Source organism: Podarcis pityusensis (genome assembly GCF_964106645.2).
Source record: "Podarcis pityusensis genome assembly, chromosome: 15".
In the NCBI taxonomy this organism is placed as follows: domain Eukaryota; kingdom Metazoa; phylum Chordata; class Lepidosauria; order Squamata; family Lacertidae; genus Podarcis; species Podarcis pityusensis.
In genome coordinates, this window is record NC_138040.1 from 42,520,786 (window position 1) to 42,537,391 (window position 16,606).

The window sequence follows — 16,606 nt, forward strand, 5'->3', positions numbered from 1 at the left end:
CTGATCTAGCCCAAGCCATGAGTAGCAGCAGCTGCTGCCCTGGTTTCTCTCTCTCCCTGGAATTGTGCCCTGTGTTTAATGTTACAGGCAACTCTACCCTGGGGAAGGAAAGCCTCCTCCCTTCGCTCTTCTTCTTCTTCGGGGGTGGGCTCCTTCTCCGCCCCCCCCCAACAAGGTCCCTAGGGGTTGTAAAGCAAGGTTGTAGCACCAACCCCATTCATTCCAGCAGCTGAACATCACCCACTCACTCCGAGCCCTGTGAAAAACATCATCATCATCATTACTACTACTACTACTACTACTACTACCCTCCCCCATAGATATCAGGGGGCTCACAGCCTGAAACTACGTACTAAGCACATGCTAGAAACTAGAACAAAGGCAAACCAAACCAAGCCAGCAACCCTCCTTCTCGCTTATTTGTGAAACAAGCCTGTTAATTGCCTATCCAACTAAAAAAAAAGGCACTGAAGGTTTTTGAGATCAATGCAAGCTAAAAAGCATTGCAGGGGGTTGGGCTAGATGACCCGCAGGGTCCCTTCCAATTCTAAGTTTTTCTGAAAAACACACACGCACAACCCAACTATGGCCCCTCTGCAGTCCTCGCCCCAAGCAATTGTGTGTGAGACTTGCTCCCCAGAAAGTCTGCCTTGCTACCTGAGGATTTTGGTCTCTCGTCAGCCCCCTCCCCCCAATCTATTCATATTCCTTTCTCCCTAATCTCCAATATTACATTTTCCTCTGGTTGAGACTTACAACAGAAAGCCCTAATTCCCAACTGTGTTTCTTGCTGCAGTCCTACTGTCTACTCAGGAGTAAGGTCCTATTAGATTCAGCGGGGCTTACTCTCAGGTAAGTGCAGCTCATGAGAAGAGAAGACTCCCTGGAAAAGACCCTGATGTTGGGAAAGATGGAGGGCACAAGGAGAAGGGGACGACAGAGGACGAGATGGTTGGATAGTGTTCTCGAAGCTACCAGCATGAGTTTGACCAAACTGCGGGAGGCAGTGGAAGATAGGAGTGCCTGGCGTGCTCTGGTCCAGGGGGACACGACTAAATGACTAAACAACAACAAAGTGCAGTTAGGGCTGCAGCCTTTGTGACCCAAGTTTTGGGTCCTTTTTAGGTTCAGGATGTCACTGCTTTACACCCACACCCACCCCCCAAAATATTTGAAAACGTCAGCTTTGTACTTAAACTTCAGTGTCTGTGTCTTTATTAATTTATTTAAAGAACAACAAACTAGTGATTGCTTTAACTTTTTGATATGTGGTGATTTGAATCATGAGGATGAATTAGAAGAGTCTTGAATGAGTCTTGCTTTGGAATTGAGGACTTCATTAGATTTTCTTCTGCCTTTTCATTTTATTTTGTTCTAAGGGCTTGTTAGAGATAATGTGTAAGCGTGGTATCAGCTTCCCCCCCAAAGTCAAGAACTCTGGGGAGCCTTTCCTAAAAGAGATCAACAACTTTGGGGTCCCCCCCCCTTAAAAAAGGCCGACAACTCTGGGAAATGGAGGGGGTGCCAGGGGGATCTTTGCACCACAGCGCCGGATATGCTTGAGACGGCCCTGGCATAATGTCATAGCACTGTGACCACACTTTGAATTTCACATCAATTTCTAGTCTGGCCTGATGAGATTCTTTGTCCTGAACACACCTCAAGTACCCTTTCAGTTTCCTGTTGAGATTGCAATATTATTTCCATGCAGTCATACATGACCTCTCACCCCTGAGAATATAATAGGGCACACTCATCTTGTTCTTGATGGAAGCACAGCTATTTTTTTACTGCAATACAAACACTGAACTGGCAACTTCCTTCTCTTGCTAGGTGTGATACGGCCTTGAAAATTATTCTTAACTCACACACACAAATCTCTTCCTGTGCAGAGACTGATGAGACAGATTAGCCACATGTTTTCCCAATGTAGGAACAATGAGTGCTAGAAACCTTTAAAGGCAAGTTTGGGTTTGCATCAAAATCCGTTCTGCAGCAGATGAAAGGTTCAAATCAAAGCTTACCTGCTCCAGACCACAGAAGGCAAATAGGTTTTCAAAGCTCATTGTCTCCTGGACTCATCTACAGAACATGTCATGGCTGTTATTTTCTTGTCCTCTCTTCTCCTCCCTAATCCCTGGCCCTAAGGGGCACCATGTTGTGTTCTCAGCTGTTTTGGCCCAGATTTGGTTGGAATGATTGAAATAACCTTTGCCCGACGCCTCCACATTATCGTTCCCGCACCCCAGTTTGCTGGCAGCGTTTGCAAAGATAGATCAGAGGAGAGATTATTGTGATCCCTAAATTATGTTAATAAGAGGCAGCTGCTCTTTATGGCAGCTAATAATATAAAGAAACTTAGTCATGTTTTAAAGGCCTTAATAAGCCAAGCCATCCCCTCCTTCCCAATCACATACATTCCTGTTTCCATTTAGCTATTAACGCTCTCCCCTCCCCTCTCCCCCTCTTGGCACTCTTTCTTTTTCATCTTTTTCTCAGAAATGTGATGCGCCAGAAGTTATTTAGCTGGCTGGGTGGCATCCATTCTGTTGCGGATGTCAGACTTTGAGGACTGAAATGGCCACACAGTATTATCTAGACTGACTAGCAGCAAGCCTCTGCGATTTCAGGCAGGGGCCTCTCCCAATCCTACCTGGAGATTCCATCTGGGATTTAACCTTGAATCGTCTGCATGCTATGGACCTTTGCATGTGTGTGTGTAATTTGTTTTTGTCAAGACCATGGCTTGCTCACACTCGTCCAGTCCTGAGGCTGGTCCCCTCCCCTGTGACTGTTTCCTTTAAAACAGACACAACACACACACACCCCAAATGTCCCATTTAGCTCAGCCCTTAGCATAGGCAGCCTATGGATCTTTCTTATGAAAGACCTTGCTCCATCAAAGCGTTTTCAGTTCCCCTGGAATGCTGTCTCTGTAATGCCCAAAATCTCCCTTCACAAGTTTACAAAAGACACTTTCAGCATCACTCTAGTGAACAGGGCACTTGCAGTCTCTGCTTCTTAGGGACAAGGGGAAAGACAGCCTTCATTTTCAGCCTGGGACTGAATGTATCTCAGTGATGGGTTTCTTTTCTAATCAGCCATGGCAGGCTGCCACTGAAACCTTACGATGAAGATGTTAGGGATTAAAGAGACAGACTGCCAAAATGATCCAGGATTTTCTGTTGGACCATGAGACACAAAGTCCCAGCTTGTTCTTTGTGTGCCAAATCCATCTAGCCTTTCTGCTTTTCAAACAATGAAGGGGAAAGGCCCATTTGAAAGGCTTGGGTGGAATCAGATAGCATAACCCAAGAGGTTGCTGGCAGGACAATGCAGGACCTCTGGGGTTAAAAGCCTCAGGCCACAGAAGATGCATTATTATTATTATTATTATTATTATTATTAGCCTGCTCATCTGGCCGGGTTTCCCCAGCCACTCTGGGCGGCTCCCAACAGAATATTAAAAACACGATAAAAGATCAAATATTAAAAACTTCCCTAAACAGAGCTGCCTTCAGATGTCTTCTAAAAGTCAGATAGTTGTTTATTTCCTTGACATCTGATGGGATGGCATTCCACAAGGTGGGTGCCACCACTGAGAAGGCTCTCTGCCTGGTTCCCTGTAGCTTCACTTCTTGCAGTGAGGGAACTGCCAGAAGGCTCTCGGAGCTGGACTTCAGCGTCCGGGCAGAACGATGGGGGTGGAGACGCTCCTTTAGGTATACAGGACCGAGGCCGTTTAGGGCTTTAAAGGTCAGCACCAACACTTTGAATTGTGTTAGGAAATGTACTGGGAGCCAATGTAGGTCTTTCAGCACCCATCCATGCCAGACATTCCTCAGGTGCTTTTGAACACATTGCAAACTCTGCCTCTGTTTCTCTATTGCACAGTGAGAACAGAAAAACAACAACTGGTTATTATTACCGGTATATACCAGAATAAGAACCTATGCAGAGCCCAGGGGGATCTGACCGGTGATCCATATGGCTTCACACAGTGGCCAATCAGAGGCTTCCAGAGAACCCACAGGCAGAGCTTGAAGGCATTCCATTCCCTTTGGCAGCTCCTTACAACACCTGATATTCAGACGGACGCTGCCTCTGAACCTGGCTGTTCCATTTAACCATCATGACAGACCTTCCCTCCATAAATGTGTCTCCTCTCCTTTTTAAAACTGCCCATGCCAGTGGCTATTAGCAGATCTTGCTGTACAAAATAAAGGCAAATTTAAAGGTATGGGCTGTAATCCAAAACACACTTGCTAGGGAGTAAGTACCATTGGACTTATTGCCCTGGCTACTGAGCATGGCAGGGCTGGCAAATTTGGTTCTCTCAACTTCTCATTTTTTCGATCTTAAATTCAGTTCTCCACCTTTTCCAGCAGTTTTGTAAATTTTTAGTGTGAATTTCTCCCAGTAAACACATATGTTATTTTGACTAATGTACATATTTTTGCAAGCAATTGCCCCTAAAATAATGCATTTAGTTATTTCCACTAATGTCTTCATTTTCACGCACACTCCCCTGATATATGCACTTTTGCAAACATTGGCTGGAGAGCTTCATCACAAAATTCAGGTAAGTGCACATTTTGAAGGATAGCTGTTCACATATTTTCAGAAAGGTTGAATTTGAAAGATTCAGGTTTTAAATGCCTACTGAATTGGGGGCTGTTTCTGAGGAATCCCCCTTAATGGTTTTATTTTTTTGTACTTGAACAAAACTTGGGCTTCCCAAGTTCTCTCCCTCTTTTGCACAGGTGCTGCCATTTTGCCTCTGCATGCGATGGGACTCACAGCCTGAATGTCAGGAAGTGAAGGAATGATGCCTGCACACGGCTCCTTTCCTGGGCATGGACTGCTACCATTAACCCTCCCTTATCCTCATCCTCTGTTGCAGCCTTTCCCAAATGGAAGTCATCGAGTGGGATGTTGTTGGGCACCATCTCCCTCCCATCATCAGCCTGAGCCAGTATGGCCAGTGGCCAAGGCCAGTGGGAGCCACAAGTCCAGCAACATCTCAGGGCTGCCAGATGATGGACAGCCATTCTTTATCTTACTTTATTAAGCAGATTGTGCTAAGTTCCATGTTTTCCCATCAGCTTACCAAAATGGTAAGACTTTCTGGACAGAATCATGATTTATAGAGTGCTCAGTGCACACACATGTTGTTAGATATGTGTTTAGAAGGCAGCAGGACTACTCTGAAGTGCTGGAAGGTCCTTGGGGACAATGCTTGGCTGCTTGGCTGTCTCTTCAGCCAATTCATAGGAGGCATAGCAGCAGTTCTACCCTTCTTTTTCTGCCCCTGAGAAATTGTTCTCCTGGTATCCTGCTCCCTCCCATCTTCTAATGCAGAGGTGGGGAACTTCAGAGATAGGGAGAGCAAATATGGCCCTCCAGATCTCTCAATCTGGCCCTCGGAACTGTCTGCAACAGCGCCCCTTCTCTCTAGGCCACAGCCCTCCCTGGTGCTGCTCTGCGCCCCAAGCGTTCCTGCCTGGCTGGGACTGTCCTTGAACTCTGAAGGTCCCTCTTGCTTGTCTGGTTGGAGAGATGTGGACAACCATATATAGAAACCAGCATACTGCATGAAGGCAAAATTGGCATTTATTGCACTTCCCCCTTTCACTCCTGGCCCTGCCTGCCACTAGCATGTAGCCCTTGAAAGGCTGCCCAGAACAGAATGCAGGCTTTGGGTTTAAGAAGGTTCCCCACTCCTGCTTTAAGGAAGCAAATGGACACCAATGCCTTCTAAGGTTGCCGTGCATCCAGGAAAACCCAGACATGTTCTCCTTTGGGGGGCAAACATGCCATCCGGGTGGATTTTTACATTTTAAAGGAAATGTCCGTGTTGGGGGGGGAGGTTGGGCTCAGGCGGCTCGGACTTGGGCTGCTCTGCACGGCGCAGCCACTGCCAGCCCAAGCTGGAGAAAGAGGCACGTGGGTTTGGCCGTGAACCAGCGCACCAGTGCATCCCTTTCCCCACCTTGGGCTGGCAGCAGCTGGGGCTGTCCTCTTCTTTGCTCTTCAAGATATGGCAACCCTATTTTGTGCAGCATCAGTGACTTCAATGTTTCTGTATTAATTAACAAAGCGCTGGCTCAGTGGTCAGAGATGATAGGAGTTGTAGTCCAATAACAGCTAGGGACCCAGGTTTGAGAAACACTGCCTTCTATCCTTGTCCAGTCACTACTACACGTTTTGGGCCCAAGCCTGTGGAACTCCTTCCCAATTGAGATTAGGCAGGCACCCTCCTTGCTGAATGCCCAGCATGACAAAGACCTTCTTATTCTGACAAGCACTTTAAGGTAGTGTTGGGTTTCTGTTTGGCTTTTTGATTATGTCTATGCTGTTATCTGTATGGTTTATTTTATATACGCACTGTGTGGAAATTCTAATAATTAAGCAGTATAACAGTGCCTAAAATCAACATATAATGGCATCGCAGCCTCTAAGAGCAGACAAATCCTGCCTCGATAGGTTCCAGCAGCCTCTTCTCATTTTGCTACAGGTGATGAGGGCTGGGCTGAGACAATTGCATAATCCAGTTTAGCATCCAGCACTCTTTGCAAAGCCCTTATGAGTCAATAGCTTTATTTCTGAATGGTGCAACTGAATAACACATTGAAACTCGAGATGTTCTGCTCTACATCAGTGCGGGGGGCGGGGCGGATGACAACACAATGCCGCAATAGTCTTGCAGGCTCTCTCACACAAAACAAGGCACTGAGGGACAAGTTGGAGTCAGGCCTGGGGAATGAAGAGACCAAATCCTGTCCTTAGTTAAACTCTGAATTTCAGGGCCAGCTCACTCTTCCCTGAAGCAGGAGGAGTTGCCTTCAGAGTGGCATGACCATATGCTGACCGGGAGCAAGCTTGTGATTTATTTATTTTTTACCAGATCTTGCTTCTGTGCCTTTAAGAGCAGCTCAGCTTGCAGGTGACAATCAGCTGCTGATCACTTCAGAATGAGCTATGGATAAAGGCACAGGAGCAGGCCAGAGCAGTTTTCTGGTCATTTGGCAGTCTTACAAGGAACAGCTGTATGAAATAATGATATAAATTTAGGGGTGAGCAAGAGGATTTTTTTAAAAAAAGTTTCATTATTATTTTTCTGTCACTAAAGACTTGTGCTTTGCTATTGATTCATTTTAGAAGACATCTGAAGGCAGCCCTGTTTAGGGAAGCTTTTAATGTTTGATGTATCATAGTATTTTAATATTCTTTTGGAAGCCGCCCAGAGTGGCTGGGGAAACCCAGCCAGATGGGCGGGGTATAAATAATAAATTATTATTATTATATTATTATAAAATCCCATCTGTTTTATTTTCTATTTGTCGCAATCACATTTGTCATTTAAATTTGATGTTTGCTTTTGCTGTTTTTTCTTTATTTGTTCACAGCAAGGGGGCGGGACATAAGACGGGAGTTGCAGTTCTGAAGGACTTTTAGGACCCACTTTAGTTGCAATTGCAATTTGTTTTAATCCGTTTTAAATGTATTTTACATTGCTGTGATATGCCATGGGGCCTCATCATGAAAGGCAGGTAATAAATAGAATGTCAACAATTATATTGATGGAGTTCCTGGAGCCAGTCACTCTACAATGCAGGAGATTCTGTCAAATCAAAGCAGGGCAGGTAGAACGGCTGGTAGCCAGGAGAGGGCTGCCATCTTTGCATGTAGTGGCCTCCAGGCCGAGGAAACCTGCAGCTTCTGAAGTCAGTTGATTAGGGAAATAAGAAGCTGCCTTGCACCAAGACAGTCCATTGGTCCACGTAGCTTAGCGGTCTCTATGTTTGGCTGGCAGCATCTTTCGAACAGACATCTTTCCCAGCCCTGCCACAAGATGTCAGGAATCGAACCCGAGACCTGAGGTGGATTTAGGGTAGGGCTGCCATAATTCAAACAGTGAGAATCCAGACAGAAAAGATCTCTCCAAACCTTACCTTGGAGATGCTGGGGATTGAACCTGTGACCTTCTGCATGCAAAACAGATGCTCTACCAATGAACTACAGCCACTCCCTGGACTGTTGTGTTTTGTTTGGGGCACATGCAAAGCAGCTAATGCTACAGGCCATAGCTGCAGGAAGGGCTGTAGCTGAGTGGCAGGGCATCTGTTTTGCATGCAGAAGGTCACAGGTTCGATCCCCAGCATCTTCAAGGTAAGGTCTGGAGAGATCTTGGCCCGGAACACTGGAGAGCTGCTTGCAGTCAGTGGAGACAATGCTGATGGACTCAGCATAACGCAGCTTCCTATGTCCCTAAGGTCCCAGGTTCAAGCCTTGACATCTTAGGCTAGGGCTGCAAAAGATCCATGTCTGAAACCCTGGAAAGTCACTGTCAGGAAGTGAAGACAGTACCGAGCTATACGGTCCAGTGGTTTGACTTGAAACAAGGCAGTTCCCTGTGTTCCTATCCATATTTCAAGATCTCTTTGTGCCGTGCATACAATTCAAGCTGGTTTCTCCAGAGGGGTCCTGTGGACCTCCATGGTTGTAATTATGGGTGTGGGAACAAGGGGAATGCATACACCCAAGGGGAGCACACATTCCTCAACTCAAGGGATGTGGCAATACAATTTGCTTTCTATTTGCTTTCTTCTCCTCTCCCCATTATCTGAGGGAGCTTGTGGTTACCACAAATGAATTAAACAAGGGGGAGAAGTGGCTGTATCTGCCAGAGGTTTACCCTCCTCTGAAATGGAAGGTGGTGGCACCAGACACCCAAACCTAAATACACTTTCCTTTTCTTTTTTAGCCATTAAGCCTGTGCTTACAGAACAGTAAACTTCACATTTGTCTAAATAGCATCTATGCTTTTGAGGGCTTCTGTGGATAAAGCACCCTTCTGTTTGGGGGCAGTGGGGTCGGTCACACCACAACCTAGAAATACTGTAGACGTATCAGAAACGACCACACATGAACACCCGTGCAGCAAAGCTATATATAGCACAAAAATGCTGGGTGTTTTTGTTTCTCGTGTGTGTGTGTGTGTGTGTGTGTGAGAGAGAGAGAGAGAGAGAGAGAGAGAGAGAGAGAGAGAGAGAATTTTTTAAAAAAGCAAACAAACTGCCATTTTAAGAATAGAGTTAAGACTCTCTCATGTAGTCCAAGCTCTGCAAAGCTGGGAATTGATACCTTAACAGACATGCCTCGTGATTAGCAATAATGCAGTATCACAATCTTATTCATAGAATCCTAGAGGGACCCCATGGATCATCTAGTCCAACCCCCTGCAATGCAGGAATATGCACCCATATTCAAACCCTTGACCTTGGTGTTATCAGCACTGTGCTGTAACCAACAGAGCTAACTGGCAAGGCTATGCCTGCCACAACTTACCTTCTGTGGACCTTTGCCTTTCAGGCCCATAGCCAGATGGGGAGGATGGAGGGCCTGGGACCAGGCAAGATGTCCCACATTATTCTGGTCCTCTGCTGCCTTATGAAGAACAGGAATCCTCTTATGGGTTGACCCATGCCTGTTTGTTGTTGACGTTAATGGGTTGGTGACCTCTCATTCAACCACTGCCAAACATTGTCATATGAGATAGGAGAGATGCAGTGGGGGGCATGGTTATGGGGCCTGGTTCTTCCTTGACATTTTCTAAGGTTTCCAAATGGCCCCACAAAGGTTGGAGAGGCTTGCTCTAGCCACTCCACCTCACTATAATATTTCACAACTAGAGGAAAAGTCACTGCACATGGCATCAGCTAGACGGCTTTGGCTTCACTTCTGTTTTCAGGCACCCACAACACTATTTTGCCAATAGTTGTTTTCCAGAGACTTTAACTGGGTAGGAAAACATTAATAATTTTTGAGTTGCATCGAGTTGCTTCACCAAACCAAAGACCAACTATCCAGAATAAAGTGGTTTTCACTAAAACTGGAAAGAAATTTATGAAATGCTTTTTAATAACTCCATAAAAATGGTTAAATTTTAAACTTGCTGTACCTGTGGCCGCTTTTATTGAATCATTTTGAAATTTTGTACTTTAGTAGACGTCATCAAGTAGATCATGCATGCCACATTTCAACTTGTTAATGCAGCAGGTGCCATTTTTATAAGCTGGAGAATCCCAAGAGGTACAGTGCTGGAACCCGGGTTTTGCTAGTTGCCTTAACTGTAGGAGCACTCGTAAGGTGAGGTATGCGTGACAGGGAAACAGTCTCATCTGAGCAGCATTTTTGATCAAAGTCACCAGTGTCTGGAACCAGCCACCAGGGTGAATACTTTTGCCATGTCCTCAGTACCCAAAGTATTCCAGAGCTGCTTCTCGCAGAATGCCGGCTCCTAATCATTTGCTCATGCCTTACATACCTCCCCAGGGTACTGAGCTGAGATGGAGAATGTTGCACATTTTCAAACATGTGCATGGTTAAAGGGGGTGGAAGAAGGATGAGGGGGCTGACACATGGAAATCTATGGAATTTAATCGTTCCTAATGAATGATGCATTTTCCCCCAGTTGTGCTAATTCTTTGAGGTTGTGTTTTATTTAGATCCTATCATGTTGAGAATCCCAGCGTGTGCACACACACCCCACAAAAGGACGTCAGGGAGAAATTAAGCAATTTCCTTTCTCTTTGGAGCCTAAATATTTTAGTTCATTATTCCTCACCAAGTGATCTTTGTTCCAGAATTAAATAAATGCTTCCAATTAAAAAAGAAAACAAAGGCACAAACATATGGTATACATTCCTGATATTCTAAAGGAGGCTTGGAGAGGAAGAAGAAGAAAAAGAATGCCATCCTTTACTGGCACATTTTCTCTACTATAGACAGGAAAAGATTCTGATTATGTTTGCACTTAAAGGCCAACCTGCCCAGTCCACAGTTCCCAAAAGAGGGATGTGAACCAAACCACAGCTATCCTCCAAAATGTGGGCATCCCTAAATTTTGCACTGCAGTTCTCCAGCCAAATAACATGTACAAAGGGTAGATGTGTGCATAGAAATATATGTGAAAGTAATGTGCAAAAATAGAGGAAATTGCTTCAATTCCTCAAGCCAAAGAAGTTGGATAGCTCAATGCTCCTCTTGCCCTTATTCTATTTCCTTGATCTTGTGGAAGTCAGAAAAGGATCTCTGAGTGATTTGAAGAAAATGTGCAAGGTGACTGGGTTCTCTTGCCTCCAGCTGTTTAACAATAGCAACTAGAACTTGTATCCCACCCCCTTTTATACTACTGAAATGAAGAAATCTGGAGGAGGGGGTCACCAGGTGTGGATTCTTGTGCAGAATGACTGTGAGTTCAGTTCAGCTCTGATATTTAAAACAAATTCCTGGGCTCACAACTGTTCAGTCCTCAGTGAGTTCTCTCTGACCCTTGCACCAGGCCCCAGCCTGCTAAGATGGTTCTGGCCTTCCCAGCCACACATGGAGTTCACCTTGCCTTCAATACTCCAAATAGCATCTAAATTCTACCATTTATTAATTTCTAACATCCCTTAACTCTAGCAGTTATGGGTTCCCTTGCACCCTCAAACTCTGCTACCCCAGATCTGTAACAATATTGAGATTAAAAGAGATATTAAGAGCTCAGCAAGGAAGATAATGGGGGCAAAACTGGAATCTGTTGGCTCTGCCAATCCTGGTTCTGGTGCCAACTGCTGTGGGTCTCCCTGCCTTCTGCCCAGCCAGTCTCAATAGGCACCAGCAGCCGGCACTGGCTTCCCTCGATTCAGAGCACGCACAGAGACACGGGGTTAAGAGGACGTCAAGGAACATCGGAAGCAACCGGCCAAGGAAGCAACCCATTGTGTCCATCTTGTGTTCTTTTCTCTTTTTTTGTTTGCTTTGAGGGCAGACCACTGTGGAAAATCCCAGTGTCACACAAAGGGGCAAGCAAGCCTTGTCTTTTGCAGAATCACAAATGCCAGCCTTTAATCAGGGCATGAAATAACACAAGTCATCCCTCTGGCGCCATCTGCTGGCCAAGTTGGTGCTGCTTCTGGCATCTCATTCAAGCGACTTTCTCATCACTTAAACTGCTTGATGATGGAGCTCTGCCAGGGCCGAATTTAGGTTTGATGAGGCCCTAAGCTACTGAAGGTAATGGGGCCCTTTATATGTCCAGCTGTCCTTTGTCAACAACAAATTGTCACTGTTTTTACAGGTACCACTGTATATAGAAGAAATGGGCAAACCAGTGATATTTTAGGGAGCAGGCTAGCAGGCTATGACTCACATCATAGGAGCCTACACAACACAAAACACTGTTGCTGTATGTAGGTTTTGTTGTTGTTTTTTTATCTTATATTTTGGAAATGTACATACAGGTTTTTTCCTTTAAATTTTTTGGGGGGCCCAAGAGAGTGGGGGCCTCAGCTAAAGCTTGTTCAGCTTATACATAAATCTGACACTGAGCTCTGCAGTCAGCATTAGCCGCATTTCATAGTGTAGCACAGAGGGAGTCTGGAGGCAGGGAAATCGCACTAGGACTGTGCACAGGAACATAGGAAGCTGCTCTAATATACCACATCAGGCTGTTTGTCCATCTAGCCCAGTCCTGTTTGCTCTAACTGGCAGAGGCTCTTTAAGAAAAAAAGATACAGCAGGGGTAGGGAACATGGGGCCTGGACTACAACTCCCATCATCCCTGACCATTGGCCATGCTGGCTAGGGCTGATGGAAGTTGTAGTTCAGGCATAGGCAAACTCTGGCCCTCCAGATGTTTGCAACTACAATTCCCATCATCCCTAGCTAACAAGACCAGTGGTCAGGGATGATGGGAATTGTAGTCCCAAACATCTGGAGGGCTGGAGTTTGCCTATGCCTGTTGTGGTCCAACAATTTTTGGAGGGCCACAAGTCCTTCACCCCTGCTATGTAAATGAATTGAAAGCTTGAAAGAGTTTCCAGGCAGTGAAGAAACATTGTATGGCAGTGTCTCCCAAACTTATGCCTTCAGCTGTTTGGGGACTACAATTCCCATGAGTTGTAATCCCAAAACAGCTGGAGACCCAAGTTTGGGAAACACTGCTCTTTTGTCAGAGATGATTAAGAACAAGAGGATAAATTCAATTTAGTCCAGCAATGTAAGGGGACCCAAGGCTGACAGTTGGGGAAGATTATTCAGAGGTTTGCAGTTAGCTGCTGTCCCTTCTGAGGGTTGGTATTGGGATCTGTGCTTTTTAACTTGTTGGGACTGAGCAGTGAAGGGGCTGAGTTTGCTAAATTGCTCAAGGGCATTAAAGCAAAAAAAGAAAAAGATTGCAAAAGGACCTCTCCAAATTGAGTGAATGGACAGCAAAATGGTAAATGTAATTCACTGTAAACAAGTGTGAAGTGATGCATTCTGGGGCAAAAAAAATTATTAATTTCACATACTGTATACACTCAAGGAACAAGATCTTGGGGTCATAGTAGGTAGTTCAATAAAGAGGTTGACCCAGTGTGCAGCAGCCATGAAAGAAGGCAAATCCCATGCTAGGGATCATTAGAAAAGGCACTGAAAATAAAACTGCCAATATGATAACACTATAATACAAATCTGTGGTGCAATTGCATCTGCTGCTTTATGGAAGTGAGCCATAGGCAACTGACACCTGTCAGGAGCGATGCCTCAACACCTTCTGCATCAGGAAGGTTTTGAGCATCACATGGCAGGACAGTCTCAAACAAAAGGTGCTCTCCCAAGCTCACCTTCCCAGCATGTTCACACTCCTGCCTCAGAGACGTCTATGCTGGCTTGTTCATGGAATGGAAGATGGCAGGATCCCCAAGCAATGGGATTACAGCAGCACATGGCACATATAATGCACTCTTCCATTGGTATCAGCTGGGTAACCGGAGATCAAGTTTAAGGATTATTTACAGACTAGGCAAAATGGATTAAGCAGCATTGTTTGATGAAGATTAGCAGCAGGGACATGGCTGCCAATTCACATGTAAGTAAAAACATTTCCTTGAGACTTTATGAACTGGATAGCAGGACGGAAAATTAAAAGAAGCAGTGGAAAACTGGCACTTTCTTGTATAGCCACCAACACTCTCCCCATGACCCACAACCCAAGTAAGGCAGGGATAGCCAGCTTGGTGCCTTACATGTGTTCCTGAACTACAGTCCCCATCATCCGTGATCACTGGCCATGCTGGCTAGAACTGATGGGAGTTGGAGTCCAGCCATGCCTGGAGGTACTCATTCGAAGCATATTTATTGGAAGTGAGGGTCACCCTAGATGCAACACCATTCATGTAATTTAAGGTTACCAGAGTTATTTCAATGAATTCTGGGACAGACAGACTGACTGACTGACTGACTAAACAAACAAACAAACAAATGTTGTTGTTGTTTTTAAAAAAGGGGGAAATATTTTAAAAAATAAAGAAGTAATATCTTCTCTTCTGTGGTCTCCTCTGTTGCGTGGCCTTCCTCTGGGTCCCAGCCTTTCTTGGAGTGCTAGCTGTGCTTCCCCCGCTCCTCCCTCCTTGCACTGCGATCCCCTACAGGCTTACTCAGGAGTAAGCATTAGCAGAACCCCCTCCTCCTGCTGCTGCCTTGCCCATCTGTCTGGGCGTCTCCTGCGCAGGCATTGTCCAGTGGCCACCCATGGCATGCCCAGTCAGTGGGCCCGGGGCAGAGCTGGCGGTGAGCGAGCAGGAGGAGGCGCACTTGGGCCGGATCACCTTGTCTCCTGCTCGCCAACGACAAGCTGGCCAACAAGCTGAGAAGCCACTTGCAAGTCAAGGAGCACAGTGGCTTTGCCAGCATGGGTTCCCATACGCCTGGATTTTCCCAGACATTTTAGCAATTTCTGCTTCCAACTGCAGTATTCCAGATATGTCCAGGAAATTCCTGATGTATGGTGACCCTAAGGCCAATATCTTTCTGCTATGTTGCTTCCCTTGAAGTCAAGTCTAAGTTTGCCACCTGTCCTGTATAATACAGGATTGCCTGTATTTCAATGCAAAATGCTACATCCTGTATAGTTACTGTTTCGTCCTGTATTTCAGGTCATCTCCTCCTCCTCCTCCTCTGCCTCATTTTCTCTCCCTCCCTCTCTCTTTCTGCCAAGTTAGGGATCCTCTCCAAATGCCTGTGTTTGAAAGGATGTGTGAAAGGTCCTGTTATGCGGCAATAGATTGTAATGGATTGCTTTGAAATCACTTCAGTGCCAAATGGAGGGGGGGGGAAATCTTCCCTCAACTGCCCTGCCTCACATTTTCCAGAACAAAGGTGGCAACCCTACCTTTCTGCTATCAATGGGTTGAAGCTAGATTAAAGTCCTATTAATTTCAATGAAAACTAAATTCCGTTAACTTAGGCTGCACTCCTAACCCCACTTTCCCGGGGATATACCTAACCGTATTCAATATGACTTACTTCTGAGTAGACATGGTTAGGAGGAGACACTGTTAGTCTGGATCCAACCCAATGGGATCTATCTCCAAATAATAACCATGGTCCACTAGAATTATACACATTTAGGTTAATAGTCAAGAAAGAAATATTCTTCATTCATCAGAGATAAATTCCAGAATTGGAAACAGACAATGGGGCAAATATGGACTTAACCTGAGTCAAGACTTTGTAGCATTTAACCTCAGGTCTGAGGTGTATGAGAAGATAATGCCTCTGAGCATATTTCAAGTGCTTTCTATAACCACTGCCTGCTCAGCAGAGTTGTGAAAAACCTCTGGCTTAGAGAGTCATTACCAGACAAAGTAGACAGCAATGCAATTGCAGACCAATGGTCTGACTCAGTAGCCTTTTCTTCTCCTGAAGATCTCCCACAGGGCAGCAGAAGTTTTCCTTCTCCTACGTGGGCTCCCTTCCCAGGTCGATGAGCCCCATCGGCCCCTCACTTCCCTCTACAGCACATGCAGAAACTGCTTTCTTGACCATTGGACCCATTAATGTTCTTGTCTGCTCTAAACACCAGAGCCTGCTTTGGCATGAAGGGGAAGTCGCTAACTCACTGAGGGCTAGAGACTCATCAAATGCCCTCACCCGATTTAGCCAGCCTGTTGAAGCCATTTCTCTGCCTATGCCAGAAAATGGCAGGCGCCCCAAAATAATTCTTAGGGCATCTTGGTGAAGATCTGGTATAACAAGCAGCCAAGGGTTTGAATCTTACTTTCACCATGAATGGACTAGGAAGCCTAGTCCTCCTCCCTCCGCCTGCAATGGGGGTATTAATACTGAGCTACTTTTCATAGTTGTCAGAAGGACAACAATAATTATTGCTGCTGCTACTACTACTACTTGTGTTTTCTTACTTGCTCTTCACCAGAACATCATAGGACAGGTTACAGCATATACAGAACATTATGTTTGTACTATTGCAATGTTTGTATGTCACTTTGGGTCAGTTTTTGTGAGGGAAAGTGACTAATAGATTATTATGATAGTGGCAATGCTGCTGGTGCTGCAATAAAAACAGCAGCAACAACAACCCCACCCACAATCACAACACAGTATTTCCACACAATTATGCATGCAAAGTGTTCTGAACACTCAAAAGTGCTTGCTATACTATTACTTTAGAACACAGCCTGGTAGTGCATCCATTAGATTTACACAGCATTTACCTTCGGATGCCTGCCCAAATCATCTATTAAATCCTCTTCTAAGCCACCTCTTATGATTTCTC

The 16,606-nt window shown here is 45.4% G+C and overlaps 1 long non-coding RNA gene across 8 annotated transcripts in view; it reads right to left on the reverse strand.

Moving 5' to 3' along the window:
• LOC308463870 overlaps positions 1–16,606 on the reverse strand; it is a 439,765-nt gene that overhangs the window by 410,400 nt on the left and 12,759 nt on the right. The gene's annotated exons all lie outside the window — the stretch shown is intronic.